This window comes from Prionailurus bengalensis, chromosome D3 (genome assembly GCF_016509475.1).
Source record: "Prionailurus bengalensis isolate Pbe53 chromosome D3, Fcat_Pben_1.1_paternal_pri, whole genome shotgun sequence".
In the NCBI taxonomy this organism is placed as follows: Eukaryota; Metazoa; Chordata; class Mammalia; order Carnivora; family Felidae; genus Prionailurus; species Prionailurus bengalensis.
The window spans coordinates 18670792-18690689 of NC_057356.1; the positions used below are offsets into that span (position 1 = coordinate 18670792).

Below are 19898 nucleotides of genomic sequence, written 5' to 3' on the forward strand. Positions count from 1 at the left end.
GCACCAGTGGGGAGGGAAAGCATGGGCTTTAGGGTTATTCAGGCCTGGGTTCTAAGCTCACTTCTTTTTTTTTTTTTTTTTTTTTTTTTTTTTTTTTTTAAATTTTTTTTTCAACGTTTATTTATTTTGGGGACAGAGAGAGACAGAGCATGAACGGGCGAGGGGCAGAGAGAGAGGGAGACACAGAATCGGAAACAGGCTCCAGGCTCCGAGCCATCAGCCCAGAGCCCGACGCGGGGCTCGAACTCACGGACCGCGAGATCGTGACCTGGCTGAAGTCGGACGCTTAACCGACTGCGCCACCCAGGCGCCCCCTAAGCTCACTTCTTATGGACATGCAGCGTGACCTTGGGAAAGTTGCTTTAGCTCCCGGAGCCTCAGTTTCCTCCCCTTTAAAATGGATGCAAAGGCAGCAGCGTTTCATAGTTTTGCAGGAAGAAGTAAATGAGGTCGGGCATTCCCAGTGCCAACTCTGGGAATAAGTTGGGGGCTATCGATGATTCTAATCAAAGGAGGAAGGAAAGGTTAGGAGCACAGGTTCTGAAATCAGATACACCTGGTTCCTGTCCTGGTCCTGGTAACTAGCAGCTGTGTGATCTTGGACAAGTCACTTCCTCTCCCTGGGCCTCGGTTTCTCCACCTGTAAAACCGGGGTGACCACACCTCCTCCTATAGATCTTGGGAGATGTCGGATGGTTTTGTTCTGCAGGAGTGGGGGGCATGATGAGGCAGGGACAGGTATCCATTGGGGTGCAGGCATCTGAGGGGGAAGATTATATTTCCCAGGGCCCAGCCCGATCCACCTCATGGGGGACCCAGGGGTCAGGGGAGAGGAGGCATTGGGGCACATGCCTCCGCGGTCAACACCCTCCCAATTACCACACCCCTTCCCCCACTGGAGCAGAGCCAGACGGACAACCCACCTCAGGGAGCTCCCAACCCCCCACCATGCCTGCGCCCCCTCTCCTAAGGAACCCCAACCCAGACGGCATCCAAGGTTTCTGAGGCCTCCATGACAAGGAATCCGAAGTCAGCCAGCCCCAGATTCAAATCTCCTCTCAGCCGCTCACGCCTCACTGGTAGCCTCAGGCAAGGCACACGTGACCATTATTAGCGTTTAGTTACAACGAATAATCATGACGACAATGCACAGGAGAGTCCCCACCACAAGGAGGGGTCCAGGCCCTGAAATATCAATAGTGCTGAGACTGAGAAACCCTGCCCTGGAGGGAGGTACGGCTCTCATTCCCACTTTACAGAGGAGGAAATGGAGGATCAGAGAGGTTAAGTGGCTTGCCTGCGGCCACACAGCAGGTTAGCGACAGAGCCAGGATTCAAATCTGCACACTTGGCTACAAAGCTTGGGCTATCCTAACCCCTCAGTTGACTGGGCAGGGGCCGGCGGCCAGGCACAGCGCCGGGCACCTGCAGGATCATGTGTGAGCTGTACAACCTGAGAGTCTGGGAGCTAAGGATTATTACTACCAACCTGGGCTAATTTCTCTGAGCCTCCGTTTCCCCACCTGTAAAATGAGGGTCGTAATGACAGCATCTGTCCCATAGGACTGCTGTGACATAAGGCAGGTCACCTGTCTCTCGGGCACCTAATAAGCACTTGATGAGCACTTTAATCGTCATCGTCACTGGCGTGGTACAGCGTGTTCACCTGTCCTCCTCAACCCCCTCCACGCGCGCGCGCGCACACACACACACACACACACACACACACAGACACACACACACACACACACACACACACACACACACACGACAGCAAAACACCCAGCCTGGCATTCATGGCGCGCGAGAGCCCACAAAGCTGGACTACTGCTCCCATTTTACAGTTGAGAAAACTGAGGCCCTGAGGGGCCCCCCAGGGAGCAAATGGCCATGAAGATAGCCTCAGAATCCTAACTCTGCTACTCCTTCCTCATCAAGCAATGTACACACCAATGAGCACATATGCACACACATGCACACACACACACACACACACACACACACACACACACAGCCTGCTCTGCTGCTTGCTCTGTGGCAATTCTTTCCGCAAACGCTACCCTGTTCTCTGTGGTCAGGGAGAGTTCACTCCCTGTTCTAATTTGCCCTGTAGCCTATTATTACACGTTCCAAAGCAATGCCAGACTTGGGAGAGAAGGGGGTGCGGGCAGGGAGAGAGGCTGCGAGTCCTCGTGGGTCTCCTCAGCGCGTGAATGTCGCGCATGCTTATTCGCGCCCTTCCGCGTCTTTCCCCTTGTGGTGTGCGTATGCGTATACCCGCTGTGAGCCCACCGGGGCCCACCCCTACCTAGACTCACCCCTACCCAGGACCCACCCCTACCCGGGGCCCACCCCTACCGGGGATCTTTGCAGCGGGCGGCACCCAGCTGGCAGCAGGGCGCTGGGGGCTCAACCAAGGACGTTTATGCCTCAGTGGGAACCTCCCCACACACTGCGCATCACCACTGCATTCACTTCAAGCGGTGGAATCACACATCTTAAGCACAGAGCACGTCTTCTGAATATAAAAACCAGACTGCAGTCCACGCAGAAGGTGGTAGGACAGGATGAGTGGGGGGGGGGGGTCTGAATCTCAGGGCCCAAGGAGCAGGATTAGAAACCACTCATCTATTCGTTTATTGACCAAATATTTAGTGAGCACCTACAGGGTGCCAGGTGCAGGGGACATAGATGGGAACAGACCTGAGAAAAACCCCCGCCCTCCCGGGGCTGGCCTTCCGGTGGGGAACAGAGTAAACAGCCAGACAAACCAAGAAGCAGAGTCATGTCCAGTGGTGTTCAGAGCTGTGTAGACCAGAGGGGCTCAGGAATGCTGAGTTAAGGGGTGCAGAGGTCCTGAGCAGGGTGAGGAGATACAGTGATGAGCCAAGGTCCCCAAGCCTCCCTCTCTGCCCTGACAGAGGTCCCAGGCTCTAAAGGATCTGGGGACTCAGTGAGGATGGCCAAACCTACTCCCTCTCCCCCGAGGAGGAGCCCCTGGAGGGAGCTAGTGGGGCATGGAAAAAGTGTGCCTTTTCATCAGACAGATCAGGGGGTCGGCTCCCATACCCACTGCTCATCAGCTGCGTGAGCTTGAGTTAAGTGACTTAACCTCCCTGGGCCTTGCTCTCCTCACCTGTCCATGGGGATCTTAACTGGGTCGTTGTGCGAATTATACAGGTTGAGTCAAGCACCTGGCACAGAGTAAGCCCTCAATAAATAGCGAACTACACGCTCCATGAACGGCAGGCACCTTCTCTCTGAGAATCTCAGACCCAGTGGGAGCGGGGGCCTCCTGCACCATCTGCCTGCCCCCTCCCCGCGCGGAAGGTGGAAGAAGGGGCCCATCCTCACCATTACCCGTGGCTTTGCCTGATCTCATGGAAACCCTGGCACATATTTGTCAAATCCCATCCTCCTGATTCCATGACCCAGGAAAGCTGCTTAAATCTGGTGGCAAGTTTGGGCGTGCAGGGCCACTCCACCCCAGGGAGAAGAATTCCAGGGAGCTAGTTCCTCTCCGTTCCCTCCCTCCTGGGATCGATTCACTCCAACGGGCATCTGTTGAGTGCCACCTGTTTGCAGGGCGCCCAGGGAAACATAAAAGAATGGAGCTTCGTAAGAGTCTGGGAGAGGGGGCGGCAGAGGGATTTTTCCTTCTCCAGACCTTAGCCAGGGCTGTCCCCTCTTTCCCCCCTGGCTGGGTCCCCTTGCTCAGGTCCCTCTCTTCACAGGCACTTCCTGTGAAAAGCCTCCTTGACCTCCAGTCTAACCCAGCTTCCTTGTTCCTCTTTCTGAGAGCAAACTACACCTCCCTTTATAGCTCTTCCCAGGATTAAACTTGTGCATTTACTTGTATTATTCCTTTATTCATCTTCGCTCTTCTCTGGTTTTAGTTCCACGAGGGAGGGACTACTTTGTGTCTGTTGTTTCCCCAGCATCCAGCACCGGGCTGAGGCAGAATGGGACGTCGATAAATACTTGCTTTCGTAAACTGTAAGGCAGGGTCTTTCTGAAGCCCCCGGAGGGTGCTTGCAGATCCTTTGACAGGGATGGGGACAGGCTGCAAGGAGGAGGGGGTCTGGCCTGGGCCTGACAGCTGGGACAGAGACAGCAAGGTCCAAAGTGTGGGGACAAGAGAGCATAGAAGGCACGGGGGACTGATGTGGCCTGAAGCAGGGGAGGAGGAAGGTGGAGGAAGAAAAGATGGGTAGGTGGGTGGGAAGAAGGCAGAGCAGGCGGGGGGGGGGGGGTAGTATAGGGCTCCCAGACAGACCCAGGGCTCTTCCTCCCCCCTCCAACCTGGGGCTCTATGCCGCATCTTTGGGGCCCCCATTTCCTGCAGTCCCCTTGGAATAAACACGCCTGTGAGCACCAGTCATTCCAGGTCAGTCTTGGAGGGGCAGTGTGGGTGGGGAAAGGGTTAAGAAAACAGGGCTCCCGGAGAGAAAACACCAGCTCTGTCCAACCCCCACCCCCACCTTCCAGGTGAGGAAACTGAGGCTCAGAGAGGTAGAGTCACTCCGACAGTGTTGCCCAGCTCCTGAGAGGGGGAAGCAGGATTCAAACGCATGTGGTCCCAGAACCTGTGCCTTCAGTGGATACTTTACAAAGACTGGGGACTCCCGAAGGGAAGGGTGGAAGGAGGGGGTGGGGAAAGCGGTGCTGGGTGGGTGGTAGGGACCACGGGCCCCGAGGCAGATGGCCAGCTCGCCAGCAGTGCGCCCCTGAGCAAGTCACCTGGCCTTCCTGTGCCTCGATTTCCTCACCTGTACCTGGTGATGGTGACAGCACCCACCCCAGGGGACTACTGCGAGGCTGAAATAGGATAGTGCGCGAAATACCGAGCCCGGCACCTGGAGAAGGCACACTCCATAAAGAATGCTGTTGTTAGCGTCCTCGACATCGCTGTATTATTATTATTATCATTGTCATCATCAAAGGGTGGATGAACAGATGTAGGACCAAGGGAGGTATGTATGCCTGCCGGGGAGGGCGGAGTGGCTGGGCCCAGAGCCTGGGACTCTGGCAGCCACCTTGGAGCAGCCGGCTGCGAGCTCGGCCCCTTGGCCAGGCGAAGCCTGCTGCCTGCCAGGCTGTTCGAGGCTCCCTGGCCCCTGGCGGGCGGTGGCCGCAGGGGGCATCACGCCATGCCAGGCACCTTCCCCAGCCAGCCCATATTTACCTAGCAGGTCTCGGCCCAGCCCGCTTCCTGTCTGCTGCACAGCAGCCGCCTGTCCGGCGCAGACAGAGCCCCAGTGTCCTGTAGCCGCCCCCCCCCACCCAGGAGAGCGCCCCTCTGAAGCTCACACCACCCAGGCGGGGCAAGGCTGGGGTGACTCATCAGGCCCCACAGAGGGCAAGGCCATGGGGCCACCGCAGTCACTCGGTCATGCTGCGGGTCCTTGGCTGGAGGGGTCCTGACTGTGCACAAACATCTTCCTGAGCTTTTGCGGGCAGCCATTCACGTCCAAGGGGCCCAAGCCCTGGGGTAGGGGCCACCAGGAGGTAGTATGGCTCGGTGGTTTTAAGAGCGTGTGCCATGGATCGCAGAAGGCCACACGTTGTCTGATTCCATTTACGTGACATGTCCAGAAGAGGCGAATGCGTAGAGACACAGAGCTGGTGGCTGCAGGGGGCAGGAGAGAGCGCGGGGATGGGGACTGCCGAGGGGGAGGGGGTGCTTTTTGGGGTGATGAAAACACACTGGAGCTAGGTGGTGGGAATGTACGTACAACTCCAAATACACTAAAAAACCACTGAATTGCACACTCTGAAAGGGTGAATTGTGTGGTACGTGCACCACATCTCAACTCCCCTTCCTGGCTTGGTGACCTTGGGCAAGTGGCTTCCTTCCCCAAGCCTCAGTTTCCTTGGTGTAACACGGGGATATCGTGGGGGGCCTGGGTGGCTCAGTCGGTGAAGCGTCCAACTTCGGCTCAGGTCATGATCTTGTGGTTCGTGGGTTCAAGCCCCGCATTGGGCTCTGTGCTCACAGTTCAGAGCCTGCTTGGGATTCCCTCTCTCTCTCTTTCTCTCTCTCAGTCACTCTCGCTCTCTCTCTCTGCCTCTCCCCTCTGTTTCTCAAAAAAATAAACATTAAAAGAAAAAACCACATGGGATGGTCATGAGGATTAAGAAGGCGTAAAGGGTCCAGCAGAGGGTCTGGCCCAGAGCAGAGGCTCAAGAACATGGTGGCCCTGTCCCAGAGGGCAGGGCAGAGCGGGTGCTTGGACCCAGACTTACTGGCTCTGAGGCCAGGGCTCAGGACCGTGCTTGGAGACCTCGCCTTCCAAAAAGGTCTTCTGGCCCCTCATGTCCTTCTCTCACCATCTCCGGGAGGCCACACAGCCCCGTTTCCCAGCTGGGAGGCTGAGGCCCAGAGGGGACAAGACCCCCACCCGCCCATGCAGGCGGGCGTCCTTCCTCCTCATTCTCTTGCGCAAAAGGCCTGAGGCTGCCAAGTCAGAGGAGGGAGCAGATACCCAGGGAATGAATGGGTTCATCGGGCCTGGGAAGGGAGCCTGACGCAGAGCAGAAAACCAGTCTGAGACCCTCTCTCCGCCCCAGCCCGCCTCACCAGCAGCCTGTGCCAACAGCAGGCTGCGTCTCTGGTTAACTGCTTAAAGTCATGGCCGAGGCTGGTGCCTGAGATCCCACCGTTAGCAGGGCCTGCCCTCACTGGTACCTTCCACACAGCACCGTTCTGTCTTAATCCAAGTCATGACTCCAGAAGTTAGATACTAGATATTATTGTCTCCATTCCCACGCGAGTGAACCACGTCCCGGCAGAGTGGAGGCGGGGCGGGGGAGGGGGGCTATTTACCCAACACCCACCAGGCACCGAGCGCCTTTACATCTGCCTCTCCCGTGAGTTATCCCCGTCTTACACAGCAGCCAAGCGAGGCGCAGAGAGACAGGGGACCCAGCCGAGGTAGCAACTCAACAAGAAGGGACTGTGGCTAGGATTCCAACCGTTTGCTTTTAACCCCATGTGAGTTCATCGCTTTAGGCTCTACGAAGCCCTCTCTCCGGGGTCACCCTTCTACAGCCGCACCCCGTGGAGTTCATCAGGCAGGTGGTGCAGTAGTGAGGCGCTGGGATTTGGAGTCTGAACCTTGGCTCTGCTGCTGAGTAGCTGTGTGACCCCCCCCCCCCCCGTGATGGGTCATTTCACCTCTCCGAGCCTCCGTTTTCTCCTTTCTAGAAGGAAGCTAATCACAGCACCCACGGCTGGGTTGCTTGTTCATCGTGGGTGTCAGAGCCTCATCGAGGGCAGCCCCGGGGTGGCCCAGTCGGTTGAGCGTTCGACTTTGGCTCGGGTCACGATCTCACGGTTCATGGGATGGAGGCCCGCGTGGGGCTCTGTGCTGTCAGCACGGAGCCCGCTTCAGATCTTCTGTCTCCCTCCTTCTCTGCTCCTCCCCTACTTGTGCTCTCTCTCCCTCAAGAAGAAATGAAACATCAAAACAAACTAAAATAAATAAATAAATAAAGTGCAGCCCCAAAGGCTGTGGGGGAATAAAAGGAACTTCTCTGTCCGGTCACCACTGAGTCCCCAGGGCCCAGAACAGGGCCTGGCACTTAGTCGCTGCTCAAGATATACTTGCTGAATGAACGAATGAAGGAATGGACACAGAGGGACCTCTGCCCAACTGCCTGCCTAGGTGGCTAACGTCCTGCCTCTCTCCCAACCTTTAACAGATAATTTATGGAGCACTTACAGTGCGCGGGGCTTTCTGACCTGTGAGGCCCACACCCACCATGAGGACGACAGCTAATCATGAGTCCGTTTTGCAGGTGAGGAAACTGAGGCTCACGCAGACCAGGACACTTCCCCAAGCCCACTCCGTCTCAGCCAGAGTCTGAATTCGAGTAGGTGGTTTTTTCTGATGCCCCTGCCTTGTTAATTTGTCTGTTCAGTCACCTCTGCCTCCCTCCTTCCCACCCTTCCTTCCTTCCTTCCTTCCTTCCTTCCTTCCTTCCTTCCTTCCTCTCTTCCTTCCTTCCTCTCTTCCTTCCCTACATCTACAGGTTTTCCTGAGCTCCTCGTCTTTGCAAGAGACAGGAGTGAACCGGGCTGACAGGTCCCTGGCCTGAGGTTCACTGGCCCCCTGCCCACAGGGGTCTCCCCTGAGCCTGTGGGGCACACTCGGGGCATGTGTTACAAGTGCGCCCCCCCCCCCCCACCAGTATACACACATGAGGAACCATCCCAGAAGGTGGTCACCCTCCCGGTCAGCTGGGTGGAACCCAGGCTACTCCACCCTCAGGGAAAAACAGGCGCCGGTGAGACTGAGGAGCCCTTTGTGCAGGGGGGTGGCAGGGCGGGCGGCCGTTACTCACCACCCAAAGAAAAATAAGAGTATTCCCATTTGGTCAATAGCCTTCCTGTCTGCCCCCCACACCCTCTCCTCCTTCTGCAGCCTTTCCCAGCCTCTGACCTCATCTGGAGCAGACCCAAGACCTTTTATGGAGGGCTTCCTATGCCCATGGCGCGGTGTCTGATGCTCCCTCACCAATGAAGAAACATGCTCAGAGAGGTGAGGTGACCTACTTGGGGTCACACAGCAGTGGCCAGGGCTTGGGACAGAAAGGGGAAGCCAATGATCAGGAAGGGGCTCAGAGGCAGGAAGGAAGTCAGAGTCACGGTGAAAGTAAGGGCCTGGCCTCCCTTCCTCGTTCCTGTTCGGCCAGCGTGCCAGTTCACGGGACCCAAGGGAAACCCAGGCAGGGGGGAGTCCAGGCTGGGGCAAGCGTAGTGGCCAGAATGACCCAAATCCCCCTCAAGCTGACGAAGCTCCAACCTCCAGCAAATCCTGGGTGGCAGCCCCAGGAACAGAGAGGTCAAGCTGCCACCTGAGGTCACACAGCAGCAAGCAGCAGAGCTAGAGTGAGGACCAAGGTGGGTCTGACTCTAAGAGGGGCTGGTCCAAAGTGGAAGCTGAACTGGCCACTGGGCTTTCCAGGGACCCAAGGGGACCAGAGTCGCTTGCTTCTCCCTTGGAGCCCCGGTTTTCTCAGCCATAAAATGAGCTTCAGCTTCCGTCCTCTGCCCATCTCCAGTGGGGGCAAGGCTGTGACATCATCGAGGTGAACATCAGGTGACACACTATGTGGCATTGGAGACTGCCCAAATCCACCCCACAGAACAGGCACTCTTATTATCCCAATTTTTCAGATGGGGAAACCACAGCCCAGGGAGTAAGGGAACTTACTAAAAGCCGGGAGTTAAACCAGATAGCCAGGTTCCAGCCCTAGTATTTTTGTTTTTATTTTTATGGATTTATTTATTTTTTAAAGTAGGCTCCACGCCTGTGGAGCCCAATGCAGGGCTTGAACTCACGACCCCGAGATCAAGACCTGAGCTGAGATCAAGAGTCGGATGCTCAACTGACTGAGCCATCCAGGCGCCCCCTCCAGCCTTAGTCTTTAAAGCATTAAATCAGGAAAGTAGGAAACGTTGACGGGCTCCTGGCACTCAGTCAATGCCCATAAATATCTCACGGCTGAAAAGGCATCGTCCTTTGTCCAAATGCAAGTCTAGCTTTGCCCCTGCTACGTTCCGCCCACCTGCCTGGCACCGAGGGGCTCTCAGAGGGTGCCCTAGGGACGAGCTGGAGGAAAACGTGTCCTGGAACAGGATGAGGATGAAGACGGTGCTCCGGAGCCCCATCCGTGTGCCTCGGACTGTCTTTACAAAGTGGCATCTGAGAGGGCCATTTGACAGAAGAGGAAACTGAGGTTCAGAGAGGCCAGGTGACTTGCCCGAGCTTCCCTGGAGAAGGAGCAGGAGACCTAGGACTTAAAGCAGGGCCTGTCTGAGCAATCCAGATTCTTCTCTCTATACCGCAGAGTCTCTTCCCCGTGACTTCAGGACGGGACAAATGGGGACAGGCCACCTTGGAAGTTAAGGGCATGGATTTTGGAATCAGACAAACGGAGTTCAGATCCCAGCTCTGCCCCTCCCCAACTAAAAGACCCTGGGCAAGCGGCTTCACTACCCAGACCTCGCAGCTCCGCCCTCTCAAAAATGGGAACGATAATAGTTTCATATCCAAATGTACTAAGAGTGTTTGGCTCAGTGCCTGGCACATAGTAAGCGCTCAATAAATGCTCGCGACCATCATAAGGACTACTAATGCGGCCCAGGTTTGGCTTAAGCCAGGCAGAACTCAGTGATCAGAGCACCAGCTTTGGGGCCTAGGGCCACAGGTATCTCAAGAGATCTGAATTAATCTTTAACAGGTGAATTCCACTCCAAATGGGCCATGTGGAGCATTCCAGAGGGCCCGCTGGCATGCAATGTTCTCTTGGCTCCCCAGATCTGGTGTGTGATGAGAAGTGGAGCTGTTCTGTATGGCCCAGTGATTTGGGGAGGGGCCTGCAGTGTCTTTCCCAGAATCAAATGGGGGAAACTGAGGCAGACAGCAGGTCAGGGGCCTGTGAGGGGTCGAGATGCCCACTCCATGCCAAGTCCCCCTCCCACCAAGGAACAGGTAAAGGACCGCAAAGGACTTGGGCCTTCTCAAAATGATGTAGTTCAGTCACTCAACTGTGCAGTAGAGATTTATGGAGCACCTGACCTGTGCCGGGCACAGTGAGGCCAATCCCTGCCCGATTCTCTCCCTCCCCCCGTCGCCTGCCAGCCACCCCTCTCCAGTCGCCATCCTGGGCCTCGGGCCCCGGGCCGGGATGGCTTCTCCAGCCTGGGGACCGGCCTCCTTGCCTGGCCCTGACTCTGCAGCCAGAGGGACCTTTCCAGACCACACATCTGGCATGTCCCTCCGAGCCTGGACTTCAGGGCTTCTGGGTCTGACCTAGCCCCTGCCTGCCCAATCCCTTGCCCTTCCTGGTCACGTCACACATTCCAGACAAACGGAACAATGTCTTGGCTTCACAAAGTCTAGCTTTACCCACCTGGCAGCAGGTAGTGGTCAGGTCTTTGCTCATAATGTCCTTCCCTTTACCTGAGTGCCCTTTCCCTTACTTATTCTTCAAGGTGTGGCTTGAACCCCCACCTCGATCAAGCCCTCCGGATCCCTTCCCAGACTTCTCTCCTGGCCCCCATTCATTTGAGAGCACACATTTACCAAGCATCTACCATACGTGCTCACCTTGCTGGGTGCCCACCTGCCTGGAGGGCACAGCTGGCCGGAGAGGCAATCCCAGTTTGGGGGATGCCGGTGGAGGGGGCCAGAGCCCTCCGGCTAGACCCTGCCCAGGGTCCGAGGCCGACACAGGGGGGAGGGAGGGTGCTTTCCAGGAGGCCTTGCTAGACACAGGAGAAAGTGGCCAAGGCCCTGCTCCCACCAGGTGAACTGCCAGGGCGCCCGCAGCCACTCCCCAGCGCATCTTCTCAGCTCTCACCCACACCCCCTCCTCTCACAGCGACCCCCCCCCCACCGACCCCCGGGGTTTTACAAACCAGACCCTGCCTTGGCCCATGACCTTCGCCTGCCATTTGTTTGGGGAGCTCCTCCCCACTCGGATTTACCACCGACAAAGGTGGGAAGAGGGGCTCCCTACTGTTATTCGAACAGAATCAACTAGAGAAATGGGGGAATGGCCAGTTACCTCTTTTCACCTCTTCATTACCGGAGCAAGCAAGCACAATGACTCTGCTGGGTGAGTTGGGAGTGTGTGCCCAGCTCCTCCCGGGCGGTCTGTCCTCCCCACAGCCCTGGGATGGCCCTCATTTCATCCCCATCTCTCAGACAGCCAAAGGACTGACCCAAGGTCACACAAAACTGGGGTGGCACGGGGGGGGGGGGGCCCACATGGGCCTGTCCCTTCTACTTGACCTCTCTAAAGAGACCACCTTTTCAACTTCCTCATTTGGGTCATGGAGTTACCCCCGTCCTCACCCCACAGATAAAGTGGCGAACCTTAAATCCCCGAGTGGGTCTTAGCTCCCAGAACAAAGCTCACACACAGCATCACACAACCCCAGCCCCAGCAGAGCCCCGCGGTAGAGGCTGAGCCAGGGCACCCCCGCCCCCCCCCCCCCCACCGGGGCACCAGGCAGGGAGGGCTCTGGAGCCCGGCAGCCCTGGGTAAAACTTCCACCTGGCTCCACCCCCGACCAGAGCCTCAGTTTCCTCATCTGCAAAATGGGGAGGGCAGACAGCGAAGGGCTGGGCAGGGCCAAGCAGGCGGGGTGGTGAGCAGCCCCCGCAGCAGTCTGTGGCGGGTCTCTGCAGGCTAGTGGGGAGTGCGGGAGGTCTCTCCCCGTCCTGGCGGACCTCCCAGGAGGCTCTGGAGGCACAGCCGGAGGTTAAAGATTGTCCTGCCTCTTGGAGGAAGAGCCGTCTCTGGGACTAACTGAGGCCAACGAAGAAGTGGGCCTCTGGAAGTTCCAGACTTCCAATTCCCTCCCGCTTGCTTAGCCATAGAAGGCAGACCTCAGGGCCCCCGACTGCCCCTTCCCAGCCCCCGAAATGGGGATGCCTCTAAGGTGGGCTGCAGGGCCTCCTCGCCTCTGATTCCTGCGCTTGGCTCTTGGGGACCCCGGGACCTCCCTCCCGCAGACCGGGCGACCCCACGGCCCACGCCGGCGCCCATTTCACAGGTGATAAAACAAACCGAAGCCGAGAGAGACGAGGGGGCGGGTGCGAGGGCACGCAGCGGGGCAGCGGGAGCTGGCGGGACCCCGCGCCTCCTTCCCGCGCCCCGGAGCCTCGGAGACGTCCCCGGGGGCGCCGCCCCCCCTCCCCAGGATCCCTGCCCCGAGGGCCCCGGCCCCACTCACCTCCGGGACCGCGAGGCGCTTCCTGAATCCCGGCCGTCCGGCGCCCGCCCTCCCGCGCCGCGCGACTCTCCTCCCCCGGCTCAGGTTCCAGCGCCGCGCGCCGCCCCGGCTGCCCCCGCCCCCGCCGCTCGCCGCCTCCGCTGGGGGGGTGGGGGGGGGGGGGCGAGGACGAGGAGCGGGCTCGGTCCCCCACCCGGGAAGCCGGGCGTCGCGATCGCGGCCGCGGGGCCACAGGCGCTTCCCGGGGAGGGCTCTGCCTGGGGCTCCGAGATCCCTCCCAGGCTCCTGACCCCGCCACCCCCGGGCAGCTCCTCCTCTGGTAATGGGCGCCTGGCGGGTCCTCCCACCCGGGCATTGGCTCATTCATTCATTCATTGGTAGACAGCCCCCCCCCCCCGCCCCGGCCCCCGACAGACGCGGCTGCGGGAGACCCTGCCCTGGGGTAGCCCCAAGTCCCACAGGGGAGGCATCTGAGATCCAGACCGTGCTGTCTGGGGCTAGATTCACGTGAGCTCCCTTTCTTCCCCTCTTTACCAGCACTTAGCAAGGAGGTGATCAGGGTGTGTTTTTTTGATTTTTGTTTTTTAATTAAAAAAATAATAATAAGTTTTTTTTACATTTATTTATTTTTGAGAGACAGAGACAGAGCGTGAGCAGGGGAGGGGCAGAGAGAGAGAGACACAGAATCAGAGGCAGGTTCCAGGCTCCGAGCTGTCAGCACAGAGTCCGACGCGGGGGAAAACATGACCTGAGCCGAAGTCCGGTGCTCAACCGACTGAGCCACCCAGGCGCCCCTGTTTTTTAAATTTTTTATTGGATGGTGAAGGTGAGCTCCTGACATGCAGTCTCGCCTTTTACTTGAATGCCTCCACAGGACGGGCAGCTCACTTCTGCTGGGACTGGTTGGAAGCCTGGTGGGCCTGAGCTCCAGAGCCAAGCTCCCTGAGCACCCCCCACCACAGCTGTGGCTCTGTGCCCTACCTGAGCAGCCAGTCATCTCCACCTCTGCCCCTCTGTGTCCCCACTGTAGAGTAGGGTGTAGGTATGTCCCCAGCCCACAGCCACAGTGGAGAGGCTGGGAGCACCAGGTCCCTGCAGAGCACAGGGAACGTTCTTAGCCCCTTTATCATTACTGTTCTTCTTTAAATTGAGCTGGCTCCACAAAAACAGTGGGGTCCCTCAGCCTGCAAACAGAAATGGCTCCCATGAGATGTTGGTTCAGCAGCTAGAAAGTCGGATTTGGGCATTGCTGCAGCGGGAGAGAGAGAGAGAGAGAGAGGGAGAGAAAGAGAGGAGAACCTGAACAGACATGATGTGTTCAAACGCCAGTACGAAACATTTACAAAAAAAAATAAACCCTAATAATTAACTCACTGAGAGTGGCGGGGGTGTGGGGAGGGAGATTTGTCAAGTAAACCTTCCTTCCAAGCAGGCTGTGAGGCAGGGATCGCCCGTGCTCACTGTAGAGATGGGAATCTGAGGCTTGGAGAGGAGTGTGGCTTCTCCAGAAGCGGCTCCCTCCATAATGGGGAGGGGAGAGAAGCTCTTCCGTCTGGGTTTTCAGGATCTTAGAGCAAACAGGCAGCTATCTGGCTGTGGTGAGGAATGTAAACAGAAGAGGCTCCCTCAGGCCTTCCAGACCGAAAGCCTCTCTGCTGGGGGCCTTGCTGGCTGGGAGGAGCGGGCGTCAGGCAAACGAATCTGGGGCCCATTTCTGCAGAGAATCTGGGGCCCATTTCTGCAGAGAGGCGCCTCTCGAATGAAAAGAAAATGACAGGATGATCCTGGCTACCAGGAGCCTGATGGAGACGGTGGGTCTGCTCTCCTCCAAGGTCCGGGGTTAGAGCTGTGAGCCGTCAGCACTAGGGTAGCTAACCTAGGCCCCTCCGGCCCCACATTTCACAGACTGGGCAACTGAGGTCCCATGCAAGGAAGTGACTTTTTTTGGTCCAGGAGGTGGGATGTTGGCTGCCACTGATTCAACGGGAGCCACGAGCAAAAGCCTCCCCTTCCAGTGCCTGTGTCCTTATCTGGAAAATAGTACTGGTTTCCATGAGGCAAGGGATCACATCTGTCTTTTTTTTTTAAGTTCATTTATTTTGAGAGAGAATGAAAGAGCATGCACGTGTGCACGTGTGATCGGGAGAGGAGCAGAGAGAGAGAGAGAGAGAGAGAGAGAATCCCAAGCAGGCTCCTTGCTGTCAATACTGAGCCCAGACTCAGGCTCGTTCTCACAGAACCATGGGATCATGACCTAAGCCAAAATCAAGAGCCACCCAGGCACCCCCACATCTATCTTGTTCGCAGCTGCAGGACCAGCTTCTGGCACTTAGTAGGTACTTTAAAAATACTGGTTGGGGCGCCTGGATGGCTCAGTTGGTTAAGCATCAGGCTCCTGATTTCAGCTCAGGTCATGATTTTTTTTTTTTTTTTTACTATGAAATTTACTGTCAAATTGGTTTCCATACAACACCCAGTGCTCATCCCAACAGGTGCCCTCCTCAGTGCCCATCACCCACCCTCCCCTCCCTCCCACTCCCATCAACCCTCACTTTGTTCTCAGTTTTTAAGAGTCTCTTATGTTTTGGCTCCCTCCCTCTCTAACCTCATGTTTTTTTTCCCTTTCCCCCCCCACCCCCACCATGGTCTTCTGTTAAGTTCTCAGGATCCACATACGGCATCTGTCTTTCTCTGTATGACTTATTTCACTTAGCATAACACTCTCCAGTTCCATCCACGTTGCTATAAAAGACCATATTTCTGGGTCATGGTCTCATGGTTTGTAGGATTGAGCCCTGCCCTGGGCTCTGTGCTGTCAGCGAGGAGCCCTCTTGGGATTCTCTCTCACCCTCTCTCTTTGCCCCTCCCCTGCTTGTGCACGTGTGCGTGCTCTCTCTCTCTCTCTCAAAAATAAAGAAGTAAATAAACATTTGAAAAATATATGGTCTCAAAAAGACAGACAATGAGAGGCTCATGGGTGGCTCAGTCTGTTGAGCGTCCAACTCATGATTTTGGCTCAGGTCATGATCACAGGGTCGTGGATGGAACCCTGTGCCGGGTTCACACTGAGTGTGGAGCCTGCTTAAGATTCTCTCTCTCTCTCTCTCTCTCTCTCTCTCTCTCTCTCTCTTTCCTGTGGCCCCTCTCCCCTGCTCTTTCTCTCAAATTAAAAAAAAAAAATGACAATAATAAATGTCCGCAAGGATGTGGAGAGACGGGAGCCCTCACACACTGCTAATAGAATGTAAGATAGTGCAGCTGCTTTGGAAAACAGTCTGGCTGTTCCTCCAAATGTTAAACGTAGGATTACCACAGGAGCCAACAATTCCACTCCGAGCGATAAAGCCAAGAGAAATGAAAACATAGGTCCACACAAAAAAACTTGAATATGAATGTTCATAGCATCGCTATTCGTAATAGCCCCAAATAGAAACAACTCGGATGGTAACTGGATAAATACGATGTGGCATAACTACACGGTGGAAATTACCCAATGATAGAAAGGATGAAGTTTCGCCACTGGCCGCAACATGGATGGGCCTGCAAAAGGAAGAAAGCCGGACAGACATGGGAGGCCACATGTCGCGTGATCCCGTCTGTGTGAGATGCCCAGGACAGGCAAGTCTACAGAGACGGCAAGTAGGTGAATGGTCGCCAGGGGCTGGGGGGAGGCGAGGCTTGGAGGGTGTGGCCCAAAGCGTGTTGGGTCTCTTTCGGGGGTGGCGACAATGGTTCTCGAGCTGATGGGTGACAGTCTCAGTGTAAATATACTACCACGGCCTCAAGGCGGGGAGTCTTCTCCAGCCCCTTCCCCAGGGGGATACACTGAGGCTCCGAACAGTGAAACCCCTTGCCCAAGGCACCTGCCAGGATGCGGTCAGGATTTGAACCCGACACCGTCTAAATTCAAACGCCACCCGTCCCCCGCAACCCCTGCAGCAGCCACCTGGCACTGCCCCAGCCACTGGATGGGACTGGAGAGTGCGGGGCTGTCCAGGTGAGAAACTCTGGCCGGCCTTCTTGTCCTTTCTCCAGTGAGTGCACGGCACGGATGGGCCCAAGCCGCGATGAGAAAGAAGAAAAGACAGAAGAGACAACTGGGGAAAGGTGTGTGCCAGGTGGTGCGTAGGGCTTTCTCCTCATGGATTCCTCCCAGCTACAGGAGAGGAAGCGCAGCCAGAGAGGTGAAGGAACCGGCCTGAGGTCACACAGCCGGGAGGGAGGGAGGGCGCCGTGTCTCCGACAGTCTCTTCTGGGAGCCTGCCCCAGGAGACAGCAGGCCTCCCATGAAATCACATCCCCTCATATTTGCCAAGAAGCCACTGAGACAGGATGCAAGAGGCTGGTGACAAATCAGCTGGTTTGGCCACCTCAGGGCTGCTTGTGGCTGGCCCAGAGACCGGAGGCCCTGCCCGGCCAGACACCTTCAATGGGGCTCCTCTGGAATTCTCCCTGGGGCAGAAACCTGAGAGCAGGTGGGAAGGAAGCCCTTCCCTTCAGAGGACCGTTGCCATGGGCACAGCCACCCTCCTGTGGGTGTGGTTGGGCCTCTGCTGCCCACTGGCCTTTCAAAGATAGCCTTCATCTGGAGTTGTGGCGTGGTGAGGGCGGGGGACATCTAGGCCGTGGTGAGGGAGGGGGACATCTAGGCCTCGGTGCCAGCAGGGTCTGAGTGATTCAGGGCTCCCCAGCTGGGGTCCCGAGGTAGGCTGCTGGGGGGTCCGTGAAGGTCCCTGGAGTAATGAGTGAAATCCTCACAGGGAACTAGCACTTTCTGGAGGAAGGCCCCAGGCTTTCACAGAGGCCTGGGACCCCTCCCCACTCACACATACTTGTGATGAGGGCTCCATTTTCTCAGCCAAGAAGAGGCACAGGTGGGGGGTGGGGAGATAGCCTCTTTTCTGAGTCCAGGAAAAGAACCCGTGGAGATCCTAGGAAAGAGCTTTGTAAACTGAATTGGCTTCGCCCTCTGTTCACAGAGGCTTATGACTTCCCTTGCTCTTAAAACAAAAACCACACCCCACCTTAACCTCCAGGCTCCAGGCGCTCTGCCCTCTCTCCCTCCTTAGTACAAGCTGCTTTTCCGCCTGCCTCGGGGCCTTTGCACTAGTTGTAGCCAGCCCCTTTTCATGGCCTGTTCTTTCTCCCCCTTCAGATCTCAGCTCAAATGTCACCTCCTCAGAGAGCTTTTGTGCCCTCCCCCATCTCCGTCTCCTCCAGTGGTGCAGGAGCCCCTCAGAGGATGGGGCCTTATCTGTCCTTTCCCTGCAGGACCCCCTGAGCCTAGCTTAGGGACTTGCACATAGTAGGTGCTCAGCAAACAGCAGCTGAACGACTTGCCTTCCAGACAGTTCTCTCTGGGCTAGATGAAGGGCTGCCGAAGGGCGAGTCATTGTCCTCACTGTCCTTTATCAAGCACCCTGTAAGTGCCAGGCCCTGTGCTAAGCGCTTTGCATGTGTCATTCCCCTAGAGGTCATGAGAAAGGACTGATGTCCCCGCTTGCGGGTGTAGTGTTGATTTCACTGGAATCACGCGTGCATACCAGGGGCTCCTTATGAGTGACACAAGGTGGCTCCTGGAGATTGACAGCGGGGAGGGAGCTTTGAACTATCTAACCTCCTGATATTATAGATGAGGAAACTAAAGCCCAGAGGGGAGAAGGAACTTGCCCAAAGTCCCACAGCAGATCAGGGCAGAGTCAGAAAAGCAGCCAGGCTGCACGATGTTTCCTGGCCTTTTCCGCTGGCATGTTCACATGGGTCCTGCTCTGTATCTTTAAGAACGAGGAGTGTGTGAACATGGGGTGTGTTAACTGCATTAAGGGCCAGGTTGTCCCTTCAGAAGCCCCTGGTGTGTATCCATAACGCTGTCGTGCTCAAACGCTATGACGCCATACTAATTTTAATAATGACCATCATCATCATATATATATAATCCTAATATATATGATAATAATAATCATAATACATTTAAAAAATGAATAAAGGCCATTTCTTGAACATCTTCTACATGTCGGGCACTTTACACCCATTATATTACGTACTCCTGCTAGGTAGAAGTGTCCCTGTCCCATTTTACAGATGCAGAAACTGAGGCTCAGCGTGGTGAACTGACTTCCCTGGATCACGCAGCTACAAAGTTATAGAACCTGGACTTGAACCCCAAAATGTGCTGGGTGGTGGTGGCGACGGTGGCGGTGCCCGACAGGTAGAAGGTGTATCTCGTAGGGGTATCTTGTAGGGGAAGTAGCAGCAAAAGCAACAAGATACACCTTTGACACAGAGGCTGAGCTGAATGAAGTCAGAACCCCAAAGCCTCCGCTTGAGAGGCTTCAAACTTTCCCATCAGGATTCAGTTGGGGCTCCTCACTTGGCCCTTGGAAGCCACCCGGATGACGCTAGCGGGGGCCCGGGCGGAGGCGGGGAGATCCGGTCCGGGACTGGCAGGGACTCGCGGCTGTGCCTCGGGGGCGCAGTGCCCACAGCGCCACCTACCGGGCCCTGCGGGAGCCGCAGGCAGTCAGCGCGCAGGCGCGCGGCCCCAAGCGGGCGGAGGTGGGGGGGGCGGGCGGTACACCCGGGGAACTCATCCACCCACCCACCAAACCCGAGGAAGGGAGGACCCCTCTATTCTCCTGTAACTGTCTGTAAACGAAAATCGGGCCAACACCGAACGATCACGCAGCCCAGCGCCCTAACAGGCAGTTTCATTGACTCTCAAGTGAGCTGGGGACTATTACATCCCCCTTGTACAGATGAGGAAACTGAGGCTCAGAGAGCCGCAGTGGTTTGTCTGTGGCCACTCAGCTGTAACAGAGCCAGGATTCCCTACTCCATCACATCATCCTATACACCCGAACGCATAAATATATCTTTGCAGTTTTATTTAACACTAAGACAGCTTTCTATGCTTCAGACACTTCTAATTGCTTTGCAAATAGTAACATTTGTGTTATTTTTTAAGTATATTTATTTATTTTGAGAGATAGCATGTGCGCAAGCAGAGGAGGAGCAGAGAGACAGAATCGCCTAGGCTCCCAGCTGTCAGCGCAGGGCCACACGGGGCTTGAACCTTGAGATCATGACCTGAGCTGAAACCAAGAGCCAGTGGCTTAACGGACCGAGCCACCCAGGCACCCCAGTAACA

The 19898-nt window shown here is 56.4% G+C and overlaps 1 protein-coding gene across 1 annotated transcript in view; it reads right to left on the reverse strand.

Moving 5' to 3' along the window:
• The window catches only part of TRPV4 (transient receptor potential cation channel subfamily V member 4), a 36044-nt gene extending 23221 nt beyond the window's left edge, over nt 1-12823 (reverse strand). The window contains exon 1 of the mRNA XM_043557861.1: nt 12752-12823. The gene's annotated coding sequence lies outside the window, so the exon portion shown is untranslated. The remainder of the gene's footprint in view (nt 1-12751) is intronic.
• Between the last annotated feature and the right edge of the window lie 7075 nt (nt 12824-19898).